At 39.8% G+C, this 24,535-nt stretch overlaps 1 protein-coding gene and 1 long non-coding RNA gene across 14 annotated transcripts in view; both read right to left on the bottom strand.

Annotated features, from left to right (window-relative positions):
* DLG2 (discs large MAGUK scaffold protein 2) overlaps positions 1–24,535 on the bottom strand; it is a 1,022,753-nt gene that overhangs the window by 948,465 nt on the left and 49,753 nt on the right. The window lies entirely within an intron of this gene.
* The window catches only part of LOC116992854, a 33,917-nt gene continuing 21,685 nt past the window's right edge, over positions 12,304–24,535 (bottom strand). The window contains exons 3-4 of one of the 3 annotated variants that reach the window (XR_006162938.1): positions 14,046–14,193; positions 12,304–13,154 (exon numbers count right to left, since the gene is read on the bottom strand). This is a non-coding gene — a long non-coding RNA (uncharacterized LOC116992854). The remainder of the gene's footprint in view (positions 13,155–14,045; positions 14,194–24,535) is intronic. The other 2 variants (XR_004417117.2, XR_004417116.2) reach the window with 2 other exon arrangements.

The following is a 24,535-nucleotide window of genomic DNA, read 5'->3' as shown; positions in this document are numbered from 1 at the left end:
CTGGGCATCTCTGCATGTTCTTGATGGTGCTGAAATGTGCCCATGGCAGGCATTCACGGCTTCCCCCTTAGAGCTATTTCACAATTATATCTGTCTGGTCCTCAGTTTTTTCTTGACTGTGTGCTCCTTGATCCTTTTTACCCTGTAGACTTACACCTATTCTGCCACCTTAAATGTATTTCTTCTTCCTTGCTTCTTATTGCCTAGCTTTTATAGAATGTTATCCTTTCTAACTCAAATCACTGCTAAGTCATATAGAATACATAACCTTTCTTGCATATATATAAAAAATTATTCTCTCCAATCCTTTCTTTTCTATTCACACATTTCTCCACTTCATCCATGTCAGTCTGGCATTGATATGCCAGAACCAGCAATACTGTTCCACCTGTGCTATGTACAGCTGGATCATCACCTCCCCAGAAGATAATGTTTCTGCCTCTGTGTGCAGCCCCAAAATCATACTCTTCAGTGCCAATATAAGCCCACTAAGTGGTTTCCCACTGCTTTCTCTAGGGTTTGGGGTATTTTTCATTTCTAGTGCTCTGTAAGTATCTCTCCCCTGCAGAACAGCTGAGTCTCTGATTATTTTTCCCAGTTGTAAGAAACTGAATTTTCCAAGCTGGAACTTTTCTTTTACTATTGTTCTATATTTCTAACATTTTATATTCTGTTTACCACTTTTACCCTTGGTAATCTTCCTAGCTCCTTGCAAGACAACATCCTCTGCTCACTTAGGATATGGTGTATCTTGAGCAGAAAGCAAACCCAGGAACACACTGTGACTTCAGCTGACAGTTTGTTCCCTGTGAGAGGCATCTGGTCACATCTACAGATACATGGCAAATTATTTTCCCCTCCATGCTTTCTCCTTGCTTCTGCTTGACATGCTGGAGGGAAACAGCAGGCTAAGGCTGGGGGTCCCTCTTCTACTCTCTTCTTCCCATGGCTGCTAACTCAGAGCTGCCCCAGAGAAGCAAATCACACAGAATTGCTGGATAGATGGGGTTGGAATGGATCTCTGGAGATGACCTCAACCCCACTATTAAAGCAGGATCAGCTGGAACAGGCTGAACAGGATCACATCCAGCAGTGTTGAATATCTCCATGGAAGGAGGCTCCACAACCTCTCTGAGAAACCTATTCCAGTGCTTTGTCACCCTCAAAGTAAAGAAGCTTTTCCCCATATTTAGACAGATATTCATGGGTTTCAGTTTGTGACTGGTGTCCCTTGTCCTGTCACTGGACACCCTTGACAAGAGTCTGGCCCCATCCTCTTGGCAACCACCCCTAAGATTTTTACAAGCTTTTCCAAGATTCCTTCTCCTCCTCTTCCCAACTACAGATGCTCACTAATGTCATTTTCATGGGAGAAGAGATGATCTTGCCCCTCTCATGTGTCATACAGTTCCTTACAGCTCACCAGGGAAGCAGCTCCACAAAAATGAAACACAAATCCCAGCAGCCTCTCTCTCTCTGTAACTCCTTCCCATTTATTATTTCTTTCTCTGTTTATCACCTTCCTTGATGGTCTCAGACAATGTAAAAGCACTCTCAGACAAAAAGAACTCCTAAACTGGGGGTTTTATTTCAGTGAATCAAAAGCTCTCCTTTGTGAGACAGTTTTTTCTAGAAATACTCACAATTTCTACACAACCTCCCACTGGAGCTAATGAGGGTTCAGATGTTTTCTAATCTTTCTCTAGCTCTAACTCCCATCAGCACTGATGGTCAGACAGGCTGGATGCACTCATTTCAAGTGCCAATCATATGTTTTCATTCTCTTGCTCCATATGTTCCCAGCCAGGAAGCAGATTTTTCTTACTGGCTGCTCTCAGGATGGATCAGGCAGCAATTGGTACTCAGAGCAATATAAATAAAGGTGTGGGCAGGAAAAGTTACAGAGTTTAAATCCTTCAAGTACAACATTGATTTAAAGTAATATGTGCAAAACTTTTATCTCTACTTTTTAAATCTCACATAATTCTAGAGTGGAAGCAGATGACCATCCCCACCCTACAGCTGAGGAGAACAAACAGAAGCACAAGATATATCAAAGTTCCTATTTAAAATGTCTCCTTTCAGTTGTCCCCAGAAGCTGTCAGGGATATTTCTTAATTTTCCCCAGAGGGATTAACAGTTAACATTTTTGTAGAGACTGTTAATTAGTGTTGGTACCAAAGGTAAGAGTCCTTCAAATCTAACGTGAAAGGCTATAGAGGGTCATGCTGTATGGAGTTGGGCTTAGTCAGCATTTTGCATGGAAATCACCCTCTTTGTATATGCTTTTGTTATGAATATTGTTGCTGTTATTGTTTATTTTCTTTTCTCATTGCTGTTTCCAGTAAATTATTCTTATCTCAACCTGTTATCTCTTTGTGTCTCCCACTGGAGTACTAAACTGGGAAATACCATTCCTAAACTATGACATCTGGAGATGTTCCACCCCCTCAAAGTCTTTCTTGCAGTGAGGGGCCCAGAACCGAACACAGGATTGGAGCTGTGGCCTCAGCAGTGCCCAGCACAGGGGGACAATCCCTGCCCTGGTCCTGCTGGCCACACCACTGCTGATCCAGGCCAGGATGCCATTGGCCTTCTTGGCCACCTGGGCACAGGCTGCCTCGTGTGCAGCTGCTGTCAACCAGCACCCCAGGTCCTTTTCTGCTTGGCAGCTTTCCAGCCAGGCTGTCCCCAGCCTCCAGCCCTGCATGGGGTTGTTGTGACCCAAGAACAGGACTCAAGACTAAATTTCCTTTCCTCCCCTCCAACAGATCTACGTTCCCATCCAACTTGGTGTCATCTCCAAACTTCCTGAATGTACACTCAATGAGTAATGAGAAATAACTCCATTTCTTGATCAGGAAAAAAAAAGAACATGTCCACTGCAATGCTGGGAACCACCCTTGCCAATGAAGCACTGAGGAGTAGTTGGAGCAAAGCTTGAAGAAGTTGAGGGAAGGAAGGAAGGAAGGAAAAGGCTGAAATCAAGAAATGTGCTATGTACCTCACTGAGCAAACATCTCTGAGCACTACAGGCTCAGGCCATGTAACCCTCCATGATTCTTCCTCTGCATCTCAGGTATTTCTGGCTCCTTTTTCCAGACACAAAGCTGCTCTGAAAGGACAGATAACAACATAAGACTTATTGAAGGGCTACAGCTCTAAAGAGAAATAGCAACTACTTCTGCAGACAAATGTGATGGATAAATGCAGCTAGCATGAAGTCTTTGGAACAGCCTTTCCTACCCCTTGGGAAAAAGAGAATGTAAATAGCCAGTGAAACCCTCTGGTGTCAGGCAAGTGAGGATAATAAGTATGCTAGTAATGCCCTAAGAAAGCCACATAACATAAAATATACCTTTTTCATGACAGTAATGTGAAGCAAAATATACATATTTTGCACACATTTATCTATACAAATTACCAGATGCTACTTTAATTGTTAGCTTTTATAATAAACGTAATTTATTAAAAAGATCTAATCTTCAAAAAGGGAAGGTTAATAAAATCTGCCAGCATCCCTTGCAAAGTGGATGTAAAGAGAAAGAACAGTGCCCATTTATCTCTTTTTCCTGATGTCATGAAGGAAAAGATTAACAGAAGGTGAAAGCAAAGCCTACGAGGTCACTTTTGAGTGCTTATTTGTTGCTGCATTAGATCCGATATGCCAAATGAAAACCAATGAACCTCAACACCAGAGCTGGGCAGGAATGAAAGATCTGCACTCTAAAAGAAGGAGACAGAGAACAGTAATAATTCAGATTGAGATTGTGAGCCAGGGCAGGGCTTGTTTTACCCAGTCTAAATGCCTACAATGTGGGTGTTTCCAGGAAAGGCACTTCAAAGGCACAACTGCTATTATTCTGAAGTCTGCATCAGAAACAGGGGATGCCTCTTACCTTGGAAATGCCTCTTTTTCCACTATGACAATAAAAAGGGTTCCTCCTGAATGTGTTGATCTGTACTGCAGAAGTCTAAAGATGGTCAGAATTAATATTCAGATTCCTTATAATTCAATGATAGCACAGGGATCCATCAGCAGAGCAGGGAATTTTCCCCTGGATCATTCAGGACTGGTCAGAGTTGTACCATCTTGTGAGTAGCAGCCACTTAGGGGGCAGGGCTAAGGGAGCATAGTCATGAGGCTGGGAGCTGCCAGGGATGGGAACTCAAGAACCAAGCAGGAGACTTGTTCCAGGCCTGTATCAGTATTAGCCACAAGAGAGCAGAAGGAAGGGAAGAGAGAATACTCGCCCAAAGGTGTCTTTCAGCTATGGGCTACAGCACATTTAAGCAGGCAACATGTGAACCACATCATTAATTCCTGAGAACTTCTCAGGGACTCTGAGATAGGAGGGACAGTCCTTTAAATGCAGATATTGGATGCCCTGAATATTACCAAAGGTACTGCAGTGCCCTTATATAAATCACTGTTACCCTTTTCTCCAGAACACTGTGTGCTACTCTGATCACTCAGTTGTGAGAAGAACATCACAGAACTATAGAAGGCAATAGTCAAAGAAAGGCAGCAAAGTTGGTGACGATGAAAATATGTGGACTGTGCATCTCTGTGAGGAAAAAAACAAGAAGACACATAAAGAAATACATAAGATAATGACTGAGATGAGAAGAGGTATTGGGTCACTCTGTCCACTTCAATTCATACAATATATCTGAAGTAGATGATTGTTGGAGACCCAGCTTGTGGAAACAAGGACTAGTAGTTCTCAAGGACATCCCTTCTCTCTCCCCCTTTCCCTGTCCCTTCCTTCCTCCCCTTCTGGGGACCAGACCACCTGCTTGCACAGCTGTCCAGGCTGAACTGCCAACAGGAGAGGGGACAGGAAGGTGGTTTGGGTTTGTGCAGGCCCCCAGCCCAACAACAGCATATGTTATGGTGGCTGAAGCAGTCATGATGTTCCATTTCAGCTTCTCAGAATGCTGCCAGTATTTTTAGCCAATATAAAATCCCTACATTGGCTGGTTCTCAAAAAAGGAACAGACTTGAGAACATCTACACCTTTCTCCTAGCAGACTGTGAAAAGACAGAACTTCCTGTTTGACTCCAAAAAGGAAATATCCCACAGAGGAAGCAATACTGCAGGGAAGGGAACCCTCTACTACTGGTGCAGTTCTACAAGGCAAAGCTGCAAGCACTAAGCACAGCAGTCATACAAGTTTTGTTCCTTTATGGTTTTGCAAGTTCCTTGATTCCTCTGGTAACTTCATCAAAATTAAATCTATATTCTTTTGTCTGTGGACATAACCATGGTCAGACTCTTGTGACTCACATGAGCCTCACAGGTCCAGCCAATGGAACTGGAAGTGGGTACTTCCATAATGGAGAAAAAAAATTAAATAGGGAAGAATTGGACTGTGAAACTCACTGCTACAAGACACTGCTGAGATCTAGATCTTGGCTCAGGAAAACAAAGCAGAAGATTTTTGTTTAAAACAATTCCCTCAGGATTGTTATTTGTTCAGTTTTTCACTACAGGTCTGAACTGCACAGGACATTGCACTGATTCAGCATGGCAGCTCTTCTAATCCTATATAAGATAACACTGGCAATAATACAAATACAATTCTTGGGCGTAAGTGCATCATCATTACATCAGCAGGATAGATTTTGGTTTCCAAGAACAAGTTTACTCAGCAATCTCTGTTCTTACTGAAGAATACATAATCTTGCAAATTACATCACTCTTGCACCCAAGTCATTAACACAAAATAAGAAAAATAATATTAAAAATATTTTAAATTCAATAGGAAATTAAAAATTAGACAACTTTTTAAAAAGCTCTTGTTCACTGGATTCTGAAAAGAATATGTCTAAATAGTTCAGTGCATCTCTAATAGATAATGGGTAACACTTCACATCATTCCTGATTTCGTATTTGCTTTGCTTTTCTCTTCCATTTTGTCTTATTACTATTTTAAATCTGTGCAAATGGTTTTACTTTCCACATTTACTTTTTCTCAATTCACTTATTTCAAGAACTGTTGCCATATTAACCACTACATTTCCTCCCATTTGTGGTTTTTCTCTCTTCTGGGAGATAAATTGTTCCTCTTTATTTGTAATAGCTTATGATTAGTAATTCAGTTCTTCTGAGGAAAGTCTAAGTTACTCTTTATATGTGACAGCCATTTATTTTATGAACAGCAGGACCACAGACTAAAAACACTAAAACGATCCTGCTTGAAATACCTGAAGTGCTAAATCCCACAGAGGAGCACTGATATTAATGTATCCCCACCTGGGAAGAAAATTATGTGATAATTTCATGCTGCATCCCATATATTTTAACAAAGATTTCCTGAACAAGCATACTCAGAGGCTGGTGTCATAGACTCACAAGAGAGCAAAAACTGAAAAAACTGGAATGGTGATGTTTTAACAGGATGACAAAAAGAAGCAGAAGGCCGATTTAGTCTGGATGGACATACTAAATCATGATCCAATTCTCAGCAAGTCCATTGACTTCTCTGGAAGAATAAAATACAAAACTAGCTAAAACTAAAGTGTGCACAGTTCAGGGATCTTAGATCAGGAAAACTGAAATTATCTTCTCTGAAATAATTCCATGAGTAAGCCAGCAGAAAGTTTGGACTCTTTCTTCTGCAAAATAGCCCCTCTAGATGTGTAACTGAAAGTATGCAATTTTTAATGTGATGTTGGGTATTCCTCTGACAAAGCAGTAGCCATGGGTGGATTACTTTAACTCTCACAGGTAGGGCAGCCTATCCAGGTTTGACAGAACAACCACTGACTATCATGGAAATGCCTCACTGAGAGGTACTGGAATAGTTTAATTCTATTTAAATAGTAATTTCTCTAACACTGCTTTTTCTGTGGCAAGTCCCTGGTGACAATAAGATCATGCTAAAAAATTCTAATTTACTAAAGGCACAACAAAAAACAGTATCTGGAAAGTGTAACTTCAGAAATATGCCATACTTTTTACCCAGGAAAGTAATTAACCAACACATTAATGATAGAGACTACTGTAAAATTTGCTGATTCTTTCTACCTTGATATATTGAAGCCAAGACTTGAATGCCTTTTTGGCAAGGATTCTTTATCCAAACATAAACATTGCTGGGCTTGGTAAAGGGTACTGCATAAAGTGCAACTGCTTGTGATGTACGGGCCATCAGGCCAGATGAGCTAATGGCCCCTTGTGGCACTGCGCTTTATAAATCTATTAACTAGAATTTGGGATTTATAGAGTAGTGGGCCAGAGGAACAACTGTGATTGAAGTTGTACAACCAGTTCCCGTGGACTTTATCATGTTCCTTTTGAAACTGCTGGCAAAAATCCCATGGTATGAGCAATACTTGCCACCAATCACAAAGGGAAAAAGCTTTTATAAATGCAAGTGAGAAGGCTGAAAGGGTGAAACAGCATTTGTTGGTTGTTACATCTACAAATACTTAGGAATTTATTTCTTTGTTAGCATTTAGAGAATTCAGTCTTAATGGTAGTTGCCCTGACAGAAACAGAGACCTTCACACCAAAGCTGCTGTGAAATAACAAGAAATATACTCATCACCGCATAAGCCTGAGCTGTGAAAAATTTAAACTTACTTTTCATTTTCTGTTCTATTTCTAACAAAACCAAATAACATGAAGTTTAACAAGTCTCATGTTACCTTAGAGAACATTTTATTTGGAAAGCTTAACCTAATCAAAGGGAAATCACTCTTAGGAAGCAGAACTGCATCACTGACCCATCAATTACCCTTGCTGTAAAACATATATTTTTAAAATGTCCTAGCATCTCCCTTAATGCCTACTCTCAGAAAGAATTTGCCTATAAACTTCAATTTTTCTTTAGTGCTTAAAATGCAGCAGACATAAAGAAACACTCCACAGGCTTGTTCACCTGCAAAAACCCTGAACAAAATTGACTTTATTATAGACAGAGACATTAACAGACAGAGCAAAATCGAGGTCCTAGATGTTCAGAGCTCTCATGTGAGTATCATCATAAGTCATGGAATATCACTGTTTAACAGGCTTCAAAAGGCCAACTGTGTGTTCTCCTTGCTTACCCACCTCTACCAGGGCCACGAATAATGGCAGTTCTACCACTGATCCCCTGTCATGTTCCCAAAATCTGTTTTGTGCTTTGGGTACTTCAAAAATTGGCATATATCCCTCTTCTAGATGGCTAAGAAAAGCAGATGACAGATCTCAGCATGATGGACAAGAGGTCCCATATGGATATAGAAGAAATAAAGATGGCTGGGAAACATAGGAAAGGAAACCAATATGCAGAGGTGGGATAGCATCTAGGGGTGAATGTAAAACACCCTCAGCTTGGTTAAAAAATGAGTGGATACATCTCATTGCAGTAGTTGAATGGAGCAGCTCCTTTGGGGGTTCCCCATGTTATAACCCATGAACACACAGTGCTGTGGGCATGGAGCTATCCAGACTGCACTAGCATAGACAATATGGAGAAATGTAGTTACTACTTTTCTGGAAAGGAGAGATGGTGGGCTGGAGGGGAATTGTTGTCAATCTTTTGTCTCTACCCAGCCACCAGATTCCAGCATTTGTAGACATCTTGCCCATGGTAAACATCTTGCCCCATTCCTGAGAATATTCAAACCAGGTTGGATGGGGCTCTGAGCAACCTGGTCTAGTGAAAGGTGATCCTGCCCATGGCAGGAAGGTCGGGACAAAATTATCTTAAAGGTTGCTTCCAACACAAAATATTCTGTGATTCTACAATTCTATAATCTTCAACACATCAACAGTTAGAGTAGATCTAGAAAAAATTAATCAACAGGAGGGAAATGTAAGTGCGGGAGACAGGGGAGGAAATGACTGACAAATACAGGCAGATGACAAATAAGTGCCCTTCAACCTACGAGGCAACCCATTCTTCCTGAAATTAAACTTGTGTGCCACAGACTTTTCTACAAAATTCCTGGCTCCCATTCTCCAAAGAAAGGAAAGATTTATTCCAAGCTCTGAGTTTTAATTCATCCATAACTATCTAGCCCTGTAATAATAAGGTATCACTATTTCTAGCAACAGTCCTTTAGCTTTGTCTTGAGTTTTCAAGGCCTCAGGACAGAGCTTTGTCTCCTTCACCACCTGAACTTTTCTTGGCTTGCCTGCAGCTTGGCTTTAATTTGGTTTAGCTGACACAGCAATTTAATTCACCAGGTTGCCCACGGCCGATTTGTTTTACTTAGGTTTATTTTCATGTGGTACAGCTATAGTTTTAGAGAGAGAGAACTAACAAGCAAGTAGTCCGCCTGGAATGAGATATTTATGTCTCTAACACAGGGATGTGGTATAGAGTTATACAAGCCTGGAACAACATCAGAGACTTTCAGAGGGGGAGACACAGGACATGGCATACTGGATTACAGGCAGGGGGTGATAAGAAATGAGGCACAGCATGACACTGGAGACTTCATCACCAGAAGTAACTCATTCACGGTGAATTAAAGGAAATACTGGACAACCATGGGTTTATAAAGAACAAAGGCATCATATCCAACATGCAAAAAGAACATCAAATATGGACTACTTGGATGCAACCTGGAGCTGCAGGCTAATGAAGAATGAGCAAAGGCATAAAAGTATCTTAGAAAACATAAAAACACTGCAAGTGGATCCTAAGGGGAGTAAGAAGAAACCATCAACATAAACATCATATTCCTCCCAACAAACAATTCCAGATGCTAATGATTTGTCATAAAAAACAGCACTTCTCAGCATCACAACCAGACTGAAACTACCAACCCTAAGGCCCATGGAAGAGTGAGCACAACACCAGGAAAAGGGGTAGAAACTAAAAAGTATGAGCATAACTATTGGAGTTGATTATTTTTTACAAAACGGTTACATCCAGCCTAATAATGATTAGAATTTTATTATTTCAATTATAGTAGCAATGCCTTTACTTACATTCAGCATGTGCTTGCCTCTGGCCATTACACAAGATTTTTGCGCATAATAACCCAAACATTAAATACTGCTCTCCAGTCCCTTTCTTTGGGAGGAAACAGATATTAGGAATCTGCATCATCTATTGCAGAGGCCCATTGAGGCTAAAGGGTAGAGCCTACTTAACTGGTGGACAGGGTTACCTGAGGTATCCGTACTGTTATAAAGAGAAGATTTAGGACTGGCTAGATTAGTCACATTCATTATTTCAACATTAGTACACAGTTACAAATGGCTTCTGCCTTTTATGGTTATGATTTATCCCTTCACACACAGAACCCTGACCAGAAAGGACTAATGGAACATCTCTGTACAAAGAAAAGTAACCTATCTGTGGGAGAGAAATGGACTTTTGGATATTAAATTAATATGATTATGTAGAAGCTGATTTATTGTTTATATTTAGTTTTAATTATATACTTAAAGATTACTGTTCATGTGATTACGTACTATTTGATTGGAGAATTTTTTTGTTCACATGCTCTGCACAAGGTCTCTTAGGTATGCTGATTGGTTACTGTTTAAGTTTTTGTTGCTTACTTTTATTTTTAATTTTGGTATTTTGTTTTTGGTGTTTTCTTTTTTCTCAATTTAGTAGAATTTATGTTTTAGCAACTTTGAAGCATTTTAAAACAAGTTACAGAAAAATTCTTAAAGTTGGTGGTTTTTTGCATCTGTTATAAACATGGTTTTAAACTAAGAAATATATAAAAACAGTCAAGCATGGGAAAGTACAGCAAAGCACTGAGGAAAAGCATTTAAGCAGTAAAATATGGATAAAAATAGTTAAATATAGTTAGATTGATGCACACAACTTGAACTATTGTTTGGACTTGTTTAGACATGTTTAAGGCTCAGACTTGTTTGATATTACTACACCTATCTATCTCATTTTCCCACCCCTGATAGAAGCTGTTTTTCCAAGTCGCTGCAAGGATTCAGATGGGTTCATCAGCCCCAGGTACCACAGTAACAGGGAGAGAAGTCTCACTTCATTGCCTCTACTCTGAAGTTATCAGGATTTCTATACATTCAGCACAAGACTAGAAACTAATAAAGGCAGAAACCATCTCTATGATTAGGGATATTGACTGTGCCCGTCTAATTGCCTTGCTACAAATTCAAAATAGTCCACTATAGGCTCACAGTGGAAATTATTGCACAAGTTAAAATACAGAAAATTCATTTCTGTACACTGCCATTATGTATACTTTCATTTGGGGGGCAGAGAGGAAGGTTAAAAACACACATTTTTTACAACTAGTCTCTTCTTTCTCTAAAGAACCAGCCCTAAAGCCTAGCTCTTTAGACAGATATTACAGTGCTGCAAAAATTAACAGAAATAACAGTGTTCCTATTTAACCAAAGCTTTTTCCATTTCTAAATTCGGCCCCTCCTTCACCACCATAAATAAAACAGTTGCTATGGCACAATGTGATACCAAACAGCTCTTTCTCTAGGCCAAGGAGAACAGCCTATCTCACCAAGAGTAGCAGCTTTTCTTTGGATGCTGAGTGAAAATAAAGGGTGTTTTCACTTCTAAGCTTTGAATTCCCCTGTGAAACCCTGAACAGAAATACATGGAATGCATATAATCTACCACTGGCTGGCAAAGATGCAAAAGGATTTTTCTAGGCCTCTAGGTTATTAAGACAACCCACTCATAAAAACTTCTATCAGTAAATGAGTCACTAAATCTCAACCAGGAGATGAATAACCATTTTAGAGAAGTAAATGTGACCTCAAGAGACTCTTACTTACTTTGCAGTACAGATGAATTGGGAATTGGAAGAAACAGTAAAACCACCTTCAGCAGAAAAACCTCCAAGCAGTGCACAAATGTTACTGGCTGAAGTCCCACAGTGCAATCATTAGATGCAATTCACCTTGTATGGCACACTGGAAAATCACACACAACAGTCATATGCCCTGCTGAGGGCTCAAAATAAGTCAGCAAGGGCTCTGAGAACTGACCTAGGAATTATAGGTTCTTGCTACAGCCACTACACCACCAGCAACAAAGAAGGATGAAAGTGTCAGAGTTACCCTGTGGACACAAATATAGCAGCAGGGCACTTTTCCTGCTAGTATGAGCATGTAGGCACATGTGTAATCACTAAATACAGATCTCCTTACATCTCAGTCAGGATTTTTCACCTGGAAAAGCTTCAATATCTGCAAATAAGCTCAAAGCATCCATTCATCTACATTGCGAGCCACTTCCTCAAGCTTGTGACTAAAGGTATTCTTTTTTCAGAAGAAACACTTCCAGTGTTTGTCAGGCAAGAATTAATGCAAAAAAAAAAAAAAAGATATCTTTTGGTTTTTTAAAAAAATAAATTTATTATTAAATGTTCAACTTTTAAAAAATTACATTTTGTAAGTCAAACATCATTTTTTTCTTTGTACAAACTCTTGGAAACCAGGGGTTTAACAACATATAGTATTTCTTCATTCAAGATGGAACAGCCTATAGACAAAACTGTGACCTGCAGTGTTCAAGACTGCAAGTTCATAAAACTACAAATAGAATTATTTCTTCAATAAAGTGGAAAATCATAAAGTGCATGGAACATTAGACTTCTGTATGCCAGCACACCAGTCCCTTAAAAGTGAAGAATGTGGCTTTGGTCTTCACAGCAATTCACAGCCTACACTGTCTCAAATTTTCACTCTGAAAGAAATATGCAGCTTAAAAAAATTTAGGACTGGGAAAGCTGATACACATACTGAGTGATTCCCTAAAAAATATGTCCTACTAAGAGATGTAGTAGTGATGACTTAGGGAAGTTAGAACTGACGTCTCAAAGGATGTCCATTTGGCACTGTCACACGTCAGCTGCAGCATATCAACATCTGCTTCTATACAGCTCCATGATTCAAATGAATAATGTTCAAGAAGAATTTCTCCCTGTTCATGATAGGTTTTTACTGCTGGTGATGCTTTTAAATTATGTTTCAGGACCTTATCCAATAGCACACAGGTTTTCCTCAAGTGGAAGACATTCAGGGACACAAATACACAAGCTGGTCTTCATGTCCACATTCTTTATAGCAGAGTTCTCCTAGATGTCAAAAAGTTCCACAGTGCAAGTGATGCAGCTGTAGTGATCAGTAATGGTCCTCGGGTACAGGCTGATGGCTGAAGTTGAACTCTGAAAAATACCAGAGTAGAAGAACCTGTCAAAGAATGAATATGGTAAGGTCATTCAAAATCAAGCATACCATTTTATTATCTTATGTAAATAAAGCCATTCATTAGGGATTCAACATACTAAAAATACTAAATAGGGACCTTGTCAAACTCATGTACACTCTGTACTTATTCCTGGCCAAAAAACTTCACAAGGTACTGAGATGATCTTGTCCAGTGCGATTGTGACCCTCTATTATCCTATTAGTTGCAAGAGGATTTAAGAGATGATTTAATCATTCCTGTTTTAAACAGTTGTCTTGACTTAGACAGCCAAAGAATATTAAATGTTTCCTAATTATTCTTCCTTTTTAGATTTTCTTTAATGTGGGTTGGAAACACCACAGCCAGATTCTTACATTCCACCTTCCCAAGAAACCACAATCTACCACAATCTATATGAACTGGGAAGGCTGTCTTTGGGAAAAAAAAAAAAAAAAAAAAAAATAAATTAGGTGACACTTTGTCACAGCCTAATTGGAATAAAACTATGGTAGTGCAAATGAGAAATAGAAGTGGGAACAGTAATTCTCCCTGAAAACTGAAGGGGTAGAAGTCTGAGTTTGCTTCAAAGGTGACTTTGTAGATTACTAAACCAGTAATCCCTCCTTACTGGCCACAACCAAAACCACTCAATTAAAATAGGAAACTTGACCAAGCAAAACAGTTTAGTATTTAAATAGATGAATAATGTTCATTTTCATTAAATGAAAACTTTTGCCATTTTAAACCAGCTCTTAGGAGAAGCAGATCCTTCCACCTCCTTTTTAGACATTCAGCAATCATTTGGAAAGCCATATACAATTTTCTGCATACTCTCCTCTAACCAGAAGACCTTGAAATCAGTGGCATCAGCAGAATAGGGAGAACACCCTTACTTTTTGTTGCTGATTGTGAAACTTCCTCCCATTTAGAATATTTATTTCTCATCCTCACTAAAAGAGCAAGGTTCTTACTGCCATGCCACATGAAAGCCCATTTGGCAACCTCAGGAATGGGACTGAGCCCTGCGAAGCTCCTGCAAAGCTGTGAGAGAAAAGGATGGTAGCCATTACTTTCTCCCATTCTACTTGCACCTCCTTTAATGGAGAAGTACAGTTATTTCACGAATACAAGCCGCACCATTTTGACTAAAATTTGGCTCCCACACCGGAAATGCGGCTAATACTCAGGAGCGGCTAATATGTGAATAATTTTCTGACATTTCCACCTCCAGAAGTGGAGACCGAGGTGCTGAAGTCAAGCAACTTGCCAGTAAAAGCCGGCATTTCGCGATTGTTACAAATTGGTTACTCTGTTGTGCCGTGGGTGGAGCTGCTCCCTGCAGGCAGCGCAGGGGGTGGGGAAGGCGGGGCAGCTCTCTCCTGCTGGCCCCGCGGCTCAGGGGAAGGCGGGGCAGCTCTCTCCTGCTTGGCCCCATGGCTCGGAAGAGGCAGGGGCTCTCTCCTGCTTGGCCCCGCGGCCCGGGAGGAAGGTGGGGGGCTCCGTGCTGCTGGCCCCACAGCTCGGGGTGCTCCCATCCCCGCGTGCCACCGCCACAGGAGCAGGCAGGCTCCATCCCCGGCTCCCATCGCCGCCGCAGGTGCCGGCGGGCTCTGTGCCCCTCCTGCCGCCACGGGGCAGCGCCGGGCCGGGGTGACCAAGCCCAGCGGTGGCGGCGGCTGGCCCCGAGCGGCCCCGCCGAGCGGCAGCGCCGGGCTGGGCCACCCAGCCCTGTCGGCAGCCCCGAGCCCTCATGGCCCGGAGCCCAGCCAGTAAACCCCGCCCTGCTACGGTTCTGTTACTAATTGGCAACTTTGTTGCACACGGGTCCTCACTGCGCACAACAGAGCGGCTTATACTCGGGTGCAGCTTATTTATGGACAAAAAACAAAATGTTTGCCAACACCCGGCGATGCGGCTTATACTCAGTGCAGCTTGTATTCGTGAATTTACCGTATTACAATCTCATATTTTATCTACCTCCTAAATGAAGTTTGCATTTACAAGTCAGCCAATTGAGGTATCTGTACGGTACTCGTGCCATGAGAAAGGCAAATAAATTGATAGAGAACACATATTGTTTCTCTCAGCTTGTAAGAATTTAAGTACCCTGCTCTGAGACTGAGTGTATTTGACTCAAGAGGAGTGAAAGTTCTGTGCAATGTAGTTCCACAAGTCTGTAGCCATCCCATCCTGCACACTCAACACCTGCTTTGCAAACCTTACAAATCTTAGAAAGGTGAAGAAGATTGGGTGATACCAACATGGCTGCCTTTTAGAACAAACATCAAACTAACCTGTTGGAAAAAACCCTTTTTTCCTAGGACTACAGCCACACACACAACATACACAACCATCTTATTCCAGAACAACTCTTCTAAGCAGAGCTTCCCACAAAACCATGTAAACAACCAGAGACCTCTGCTGCTCCTGTGTGATATGTGGAGAAATCTTAGCCAAATTAACAACAGTTTTACAATAATATCATTAACACTCTGCGACTGACAAATTTATCAGCATTGAGCACCCTCAGAAATGACATTGACCTACTCCAATCAAATAACCCAAGACAGCACCACAAATAAAATATCTAAGCTGCCAAATTCACACCACAGTACTTTACAGAGGAAAGTATAACAAATATGTCTGTGTGTTAAAAGAAAGCTTTTCCCCACTAAGAGTTTATCATTCTGCTAAGAATGCCAAAAATTGAATTAAAGGTATAAAAGGTAATCAAACAGGTGAGACAAAGCAAGATTTTTTCTTATTCATATTACACTGAATAACAAATATTCTTGATCAACAGCTCATGATCAAGCAGTAGCAGCTAACAGAAAAGTAGGATTTTTTTCAAGCTACCTTTTTTGCATCTCTTTCACACAGTAGTAGGGTGCCTAAAACACTCCACCTCATTTGCTCCCATCTCTGAGTTTCTCATTATCCAGCTGTTCTCACCCTGTGATACAAATGTACTTTCTCAGTACTCTAAGAGTCTAGGACAAATTTACTACTAATCTTGTTTTGCCACAAAATATATCAGACAGTAAGTGGATTAAGTTTCCATATTCTGCCTTACTGATGTCTCTCAGCATTGATTAACAGTAAAATATTTGAAACAGCAGGTCACTTTATAAGACAATTTCATCTTTGGTTTCTCTGCTGCATTTGCCCAATTATTGCCAGTTTGGATTCAGTGGTGTGGATATAAAACCACTAAAAATTACAAATCAGTCACTAGAAAAGCACTATAAGACAGGCATTGATCACTGGTCATGAGATCATGACTTTTCTAAAGGCGCCTACGAGAGTTTTGCCAATCATCCCTGAAAAAATATATCCCACCTTCTCTCTCCTGTGCAGTGAAATGGGAACATTTAAATTTAGCTTGTAAACTCTATCACTGTTCCAGTAAGTGTTCAAGAACTGTAGCAAGATGCCACATCAGTTAGCAAATAATAAGAGACAAAATGAAGGAATATTGTTTCCTGGAGCAGATTTTCCTAGTTCTATAAAGATTAATATTTCATGGATGTCACCTAAATGAGATGTACCACTGCCTCTTGAAGAGTTGCATCTGAATTCCTGAAAACGCTAATTTTCTCATTTTGCATGGAGAGAAGGAAAAAGGAGACAGAGTTAACAGCTTTTACTGAATGAATGCAGAATCAAACCACCTAGGAGGTGGATTTTAAAACAAAGACCTAAGGGAAAAGTATAGTGTGCAATTTCCATCAGGAAACATCAAAAGAATGAAAAAGCAAGGGACACTATAGAAAGGGGATAACCACAAGGCTTTATGCGTGCATGGTCTGAATGATGAGAAACATTGAAAGAGTGATGCTTAGATATGTGGTACAGCCAATCACAAAATAATCTTATAGCTGTTTGTACAGAACTGTTAATGCAACCTGCTTAGAACAGACCAAAAAAAAGGGACACTGCAGGGCAAAAACTAATAAGGGACCAAGGCAAAAAATATATTTCCAATCCGCTTTCACAAGGAGAAGAGGAAAAGATTAAAAGTTGCAAGAGTGACAGAGGAATGTAAAAAATGTAAGACTTTAAATTTCTGACTTGTGAAGAGACTGCAAATGCAAATACAATACAATGGCAACACCCTCTGACCCATGCATGTATTGATATAGACATATAGCTATAGAAATAATAAATTATTGTTTGTATTGATAATCATTGCTCTAAGAAGTACAGGTTAACAATTTAGCTTAACCAGGGATCAAAGAATAATGCAGAGCTCAAGGGAGCGAAAAAGTTATTACATTTTTTTAGAATATTATATATATTCTTATTGTATTAGTCTGTATCATTCACTAAAGTAAAATATATTTTATTAATCACTGCCTAATTGGTAACTCTAAAACAGGAGCCAACAGACATATTTGACATCAATTATTCTTCTTAAGTCATAAATAATGAAAGAAAAACAGGGATTCTTCTTGGGGAAAGCTACTAATGCATTATGTCTAAAACAGAGTGGGAGAAGAGAAAGTGGGTTTGTAAGAAGGTTACACACAACCACTTTGAGTTTCTGTTTCCTGTTGGAACTAAGAAAATATTTAAGCTGTACTCACGGAACATAATTACAGACGCTTTCAAAGATCTTTAAATATTTAACTACCTAATCTTCACAATATCTCTATTAAATAGATGTTTCTTTGCAGCCTCAATTTACACAAGAGAATCATCTTTTATAGCTTATTTTTAAAAGTGGTTTTGTTTCTTTTATGAAATGCTGGAAAATGAAAAAACCCCTACTGTATTGAGGCCTCTGCAGGTGCAGCTTTGTAGATGCAGACACAAATGATAAGTTTTCTGCTCTTTGATTACTGCTGCCAGTCAAGCCAATATTCACTACAGGCTTCAAAATCTGGAGCCAATTAAGTAAAAGGACAAAACCATATCTGCAAATTTCAGCAGAGGCTCCTTCAAAGTTCAGCATGGAGAAGAAGGGCCCTGCTCACGACTGCACACCTGGCTGTGCCAAGAGCAGGCTTTGCAAGTTCTTGGCACTTCAGCTCCAGCTGAATCTATTGATGGATGCTGCTTTTCTGAGCCAAATATCCAAGGCAGAGGGAATGAAAGGAAGGCAACAGGCTTATTTTAAATTTGACATTTCAGCTGAGCAAATCTATAGAATAATTGGAAAAACTTGCAGCAAGCATACAATATTTCTCCATACATTTTGAGCAAAGAATTGCTGGTTAATCTAGCACTACATTGAGAGGCAAAAAGAATACAGAAATAATACAGCTAGATGAATGAACTTGAATGTTCCTAGGGCATACTATTTTTTCATAGACGAGCTGACAGATGTCACCTGTACTCTAATTAAATTTTTAGAAGTTCCTAAATGAAGAGTAGTTACCAGACAGTAAGAGAGAACAAAAGGAGAAAATGGGGTTTCTGCTTATGTTATTGTGTATTCTGCATGGGCATCTGATAAAAGAAGCTGAATCTTAAACAAGATAACACATAACTGTGTTTGTTTAATTAAAAACAAAGAAGAAACTAACTAGATGCAGAAAAAGTAAAACATAACAGTATTTGTTTCATTTTAAGCCACTCCCGAGGACTAGGACAGGACTATTGGGTGACACAGAAACAAAGCGCCCACATATCACACATGAACAAAAGTCCCCCATACTTCTGAAAAAGAATTATTCTTTAAATGCAGTATGGTGCAGACCTTGTGGCAATGCAAATGGTTATATTGATTTTACTGAGCTATGGACAGGGCAGGCTCAGCATGATTTTGAATCTTAGGATAAAAATTAGTTGACTGGAAAAAAGCAAAAGCCAGGCAGCAATACTCATGTAATAACACTCACAGAATAAAGTAATGCATGCTGATTAAGAGTTTGGGAAGGAAACTCTACAGGATGACAGGCAATGCTGCATAAATGCTAGTGCAAGTCATTTAATACATACAAAATTGCAATTCTTCAAGTATTTGACAACAATGAAAATACAGGAGAGGAAATATTCGCCAGCATTGTTCAAAACATTGCAGTTACAGAGGAAAATAAAAGCCTGGCTAGATGCTTCCTTCACAAAACAGACAGGAAAATTAATTTTAAAAAGGGTACAGTGGATAAAACCACAGGATAAGTTTCCCCAGGACCACTGTTCCAACATCTCTACCAGCAGGCCATAAAAGAGGGATGACTATGCTCAGGAAACTCTTTTGATGGGTGGCCCATTTCTAGTGAAAGAGAATTATTATGCCTTCACTACTCATTCCCTAACTGGACTGCTGACTCATTGTCCAGTGCTACAGAACTTGTGAAGTGACTGATAGACACTATTATATCAAAATTCTCAGTGACTTCTCTCAAAAGTAGCATTTTTCATCTACTTCATGCTCACATGATTAGGCCAGGTAACACACCTTCCGAAAACTTAAAGCAGGCATCTTGACTGGATGACTAATTTGATTTTAGAGCTGGTTTTCTTTTTTAAGGTCATTATGCAGACAAATCATAGCTATGAACCAAAAAAAAAGCTGGCCTGCTTTGTACCGATGCAAATGATGACTTGAGTTACAAGGCTGAATGAGGTCTGATATTTGCTTGGAACAAAGTGGAAGACTCAGTGATATTTGCTATTATATATGGAATTATGTGTATGAAGAGATTTATGACCCTTGCTACACCAGGAATCCTTGGGCAAGATTTTTGAAGGGACATAAATAAGCCAGCAATGTGGCTAGTGGGATTTACCAAAGCACATGCAAATTAAGAATTCAAAATCCACCATAAGTCAGTGTGTGCAAAAATATTTTATAGATTCTAGGAGCTTCCCTCCTGCAGATACAAGTGCCTAAACACCTTTGTCATCTGCACTGAAGCCTCATGAGGCTACTGTGAGACAACACATACACACCATGATTTCTTGTAAGGCAAAAACATCTGGAAGCTGTAAATATGCAAGATGTCAAATCTTTGGTCCACAAATCCACCCCAGTTAAGCTGAAATTAGTGGCACCTAGGGACCTATTTTTGTATATCTGGCCTAAAAATTTCATGCCAAATTTCTTTCTTTGTCATAACAAAATTTAATAAAGTTTTTAGTTCTCAGATGTGTTTGAAGGTGCATTAGTTAACAATTTTAGATGCTGTGTCTGGTGTAGGGATCCTGTGTGAAATCCAGTCTGAACAAGGTTGAGCAGAGGAACACTATAACTGCTTCCAGATGCTTGTGGAGTGGTGAGATGGTTTCTACACAATAAAGTAGAGAACTTTGCTTGTGGGGACACGGGGAACTCAGAGATTACACTTTTCAGATAAGAGGCAGAATGGAAACAGTGATCTATTGGTTTAGCCCAGAGTGAACTTCATAAAGGGCTTGGGTTTGTGTCTCACCCAGGTAACTGAGGCTTTTCCAGGATATTTAATCTGAGATTTTTATCCTCTGCTTTCTAAGGGCTTCCAGCAAGGCAAACTAATGGGATTACACCAATTTCTGAATTTGGTCAAGCCTCATCATTGCTGATAGCTCATTACAGAGTGGAGTTTCATAGGCAGGCAGTCTTCCCTGTAGTGCAACCATCTTTTCTGAACCTTTCTAGGGGCAATCAGCATCCTGGGGGTATAAAAGGACAGATTGCTTCCAATGTGAATCTGATGTAAAAGCAGGGCCTTTCAGGAGACATAGAAATAACTAATGATTACAGGATGCTCCAAGAAGCAATGGGATATGCCTACTGCCAGCAGTGTCTGTACTCCTAGCTAGAGGACCATTAGCATTCATGAAAGGCTAACTCAGAAAGAATAAAGCATCATCCCAGATGTAAATGATGCTGCTCGAAATCCTTTTTAGTGAACTTGTGTTTGGTTAACCTGATTACAACTTTGAAAACTGTTGAATCAACATAGTTTCTCCAGTTCAACAGGTTCAGGGTCAAAGCCATATGCTCTGACAAGGGTGAGATATAAAAAACACTCACTGTGACACGATACAGAAGCACAAATCTCTCTAATGCAATTTGAAGACAGGCACTGGCAGGCAGTGATGATCAGCTGGCAAACAGCTCTCTCTCAGGACACACAAGGTAGAAAGTGTGCAAAAGTCAACATATGCCAAATAGAACCATCTTTCTTCCACTAACAGGCTTTAATTATTGAATAAAATGGAAAACTGCAACAATGCAAGGCACTATTGCGTGGTACTTATGGGAAGTGCTGACATTCAAAATAGCGGCTAATAGTGTTTTCAGCTGTTTTTAGGAGAAATTGAGCAGATGAATTAAATTTTCCCACATGCAAATTTCATCAGGGAGATTCAAGATCTCTTGAGGAAGATGCTGGCACAAGCTTCGTTGTATTTTGTTTCAGTCTGTGGGGAATGCTGTGTGGCACTGGGAGAGCAATGCATTACTGAAGCACATTTGAAGAGTGAGAACATAGCCACTTTGACTTACAATGAACAGAGGGATACATTCAGAATTATAAGTACAAGACTAATAGGTTCACTGAAGATAGGGATGGCTGAAGGGGAAAAAAAGCAATCACAGAAAGTAAAACTCAATAGCAGAGCAAAAGTCTAGTAACTGGTTTGAAAGGAGATTTGCATCTCTGTGGAGCATGATATGCTAGTGGAATATCTTCGGAAAGCAGGCTTAAAGATAATTAAAGCATTTTCACACTTTAAATGTCCTCTAAATGACTGAAAATGTCAAGGTTGCATCCATTTGAAGCATCCATAGCACACATACACAGATGCAAAATAAAAGAAATTATCAAATTCCCTCATGCTGCCAAGTGTTGAATATTTGGTGAGAAGAGCACAATGCATATCACAGGAGCAGATCACATCAGCATGAACTGATACAAGTGCAGGCTACAGAGTTATCTATACTGAGTAATTCTGCACTCAGGGATGTTGATCCACATTTTTATCACCGTAAGAGGAGAATTTCTTATTCTATCTCCAGTTACAACCAGACAGTGGAAATACCAGCTCAAAGGCACTTGCACTGAAAGAATATATCCATAGCCTACACAGGCACAGAGGTAAAACTTGACATCTGCACTCATATCGCATGTGGGGCTGACTTTGAGGTTACCCTCACAGATCCCTCAAAAGTTGAGCCATTGCAGCTGCATCAAGGGCTTACTCAAAAATCACTGAGGTTACACCTAACCAAAAGTCAGGGTGGGCCCTCACAGAAAGTAGAAACAGGGAGCTGGGGGCTACAGGTGGCCAATTTTTCCTGTAATAAGTAGATCACATATCCCAGAGACTGAAGGGCAAAGAGGTGGAAAGGGTTGGACATCTTTTTGCCCATGGAAAGTCAGCAGAGATCCAAGGTGTAAGTTTAGTGGGAACTTAGGCTAAAACCAAGTTATCAGGATCATCACAAAAATGTGGGATAAAGGGAAGGGTCTGGCATGGGTCAGTTCTCAGGAAGTAATGTTTGCTTCACCAGCAATACTGAGAGATCCCTCAGCAATTCTTCATGTCACTCTCTGCATAAGCCCAAACTTGGTAACAACAATCTCAGGTAACAACACAGGCAAACCAAACCCCTGAAATCTGCCTATCAGTGCTAATGACTGGTTTGAAAGCTGTAAAGAAAAGTCAGTTTTACTATGATTCATGGAATTATAGAATCATTTAGGTTGAAAAAGACCTCTAAGATCATCAAATTCAACTGCTACTCAAAAAGGCAAATGAAAACAGTTGTAAGAATGTGTCTGTGTTATTAAAAAAATACATCAACATTTTTCCATCTGATTAAAATAAGAACCAGGTATATTTCAGATTTTGTCTTGTTTCCAATTGTTTCATTTTCTCTTTCATTTCCTATTATATTAAACCACACCAATTGTCAAGGGTCCTGACTGCTTTCTCTTCCCTTACTTCTCCTAAACAATATACTGAATGCTACAAATGAAACAATTTCACCCTTTTCATGCTTTTACATTTAATATCTTGAATAAAAGAGAATGTTTTCAACATTTTTACACACAGCATTTTATTTTTTTCTTTATGAAGATCACAAAATATCATGTTAGCACTTCTGAAATTAGATGGTTGTGACTGATTATGGTTTTTTATATCACCTCAGGCCTAAGATGCAACTCTGAATTCCATGTTCAGAGCCCTGTTACTGTAATACCCTTCCACAAACCCGCTCCTCACAATTCCTGCAGCACAGGCTGTTAATCACTCTATTTAGACATCGTTTTCTCCAAAAATTAACCTTCTCACAGACACGAAAAAAAATCTCCAAAAGTGTTTCTAGAGATAACAATTTCGTATTTGCAGGCAACCTCCACAATACTGCCTGTGGGAGGCAGGTATCATGATCTCTGTTTCACAGTTAGGGAAACTGAGGCAATGCATGTCAATGATTTGGCAGTCTGAAAGTTTGTGGCAGAATCTAGTCTGACCCATGAAACAGGTAGAAACAAGAACCCACAGATTTACTGCAGGCACTCAATTCTGTATGAAATGAATGAATATAAATATAGATAGCCTAGTTACCTCTCATGGCTGTGTATGTTCCAGCTACTCAGTACAGACTGTGACAAATGGTAATGCTGACTTGAAGGAGTCTTGTGAGAAGGCAACATTCAATTTCTTTCTGCAGTTGCAAACAACCTGTGTTATGCTGGGGAAAATCCAGCGCATCTTCTGAATGCATTTTACATCACAAAAAGTAACAACTCTGAAGTGATGTATTAAAAGTGAGTGAGAGTATAAGCCAGAATGATTTATACAAAGAACTCTTGTCACAAGCAAATGCAGAACTTGGGCTTTCACTTATCTTGTGCCTAAATAGGATGGATTTTTCTCTGAAGGGCTGGATATAAGATTTGTAACAGAAATAACAATGTATAAAATATAGTCTGGTTCACATCCTTGTCTACCCTGCTGTTGGGAAGGGACAACCTATACTCTACTCTCCTACTCCTTTTTTATTTTTTCATTGACCTTCACTGTTGGTTCAAAGCTCCTAAACATTCAGCTCAGTCAGATAGGAGCTGCAATGACCCAAAGACCTTCTCAGGAGGTCTCGTGGTATTTCCAGAAGACAGCTCCCATTCAGAACCTTTCAGAAAGGAAACTGGCATTTCTGAAGCTCGGCCTGTTTCTGGCAATATCCAAAGCAGATTATCAAACACATCAAGCTACAGAGACCCCCAAAATAACTTAACTATCGCAGTATTTATCCATTTTTAAATAAATGTTTCCACTGAGAAAGAAGTCCTCCAAAACCAAGGAGTTTAGGGACCTTGTATCACTGGTTTTGGCAGCACCTGCAGTCAGACAAGTGGGTATATTCAACATCCCTGGAATGCTATTAAATGCCACGGAAATCATATAATCATCCAAGATGTTCTCAGTAGTTTTCCTACCCTAG

The sequence above is a fragment of the Catharus ustulatus genome, chromosome 2 (genome assembly GCF_009819885.2).
Source record: "Catharus ustulatus isolate bCatUst1 chromosome 2, bCatUst1.pri.v2, whole genome shotgun sequence".
Classification (NCBI taxonomy): domain Eukaryota; kingdom Metazoa; phylum Chordata; class Aves; order Passeriformes; family Turdidae; genus Catharus; species Catharus ustulatus.
Note: the sequence above shows the minus strand (reverse complement) of the source record. Positions and strands in the feature narration are given on the sequence as shown.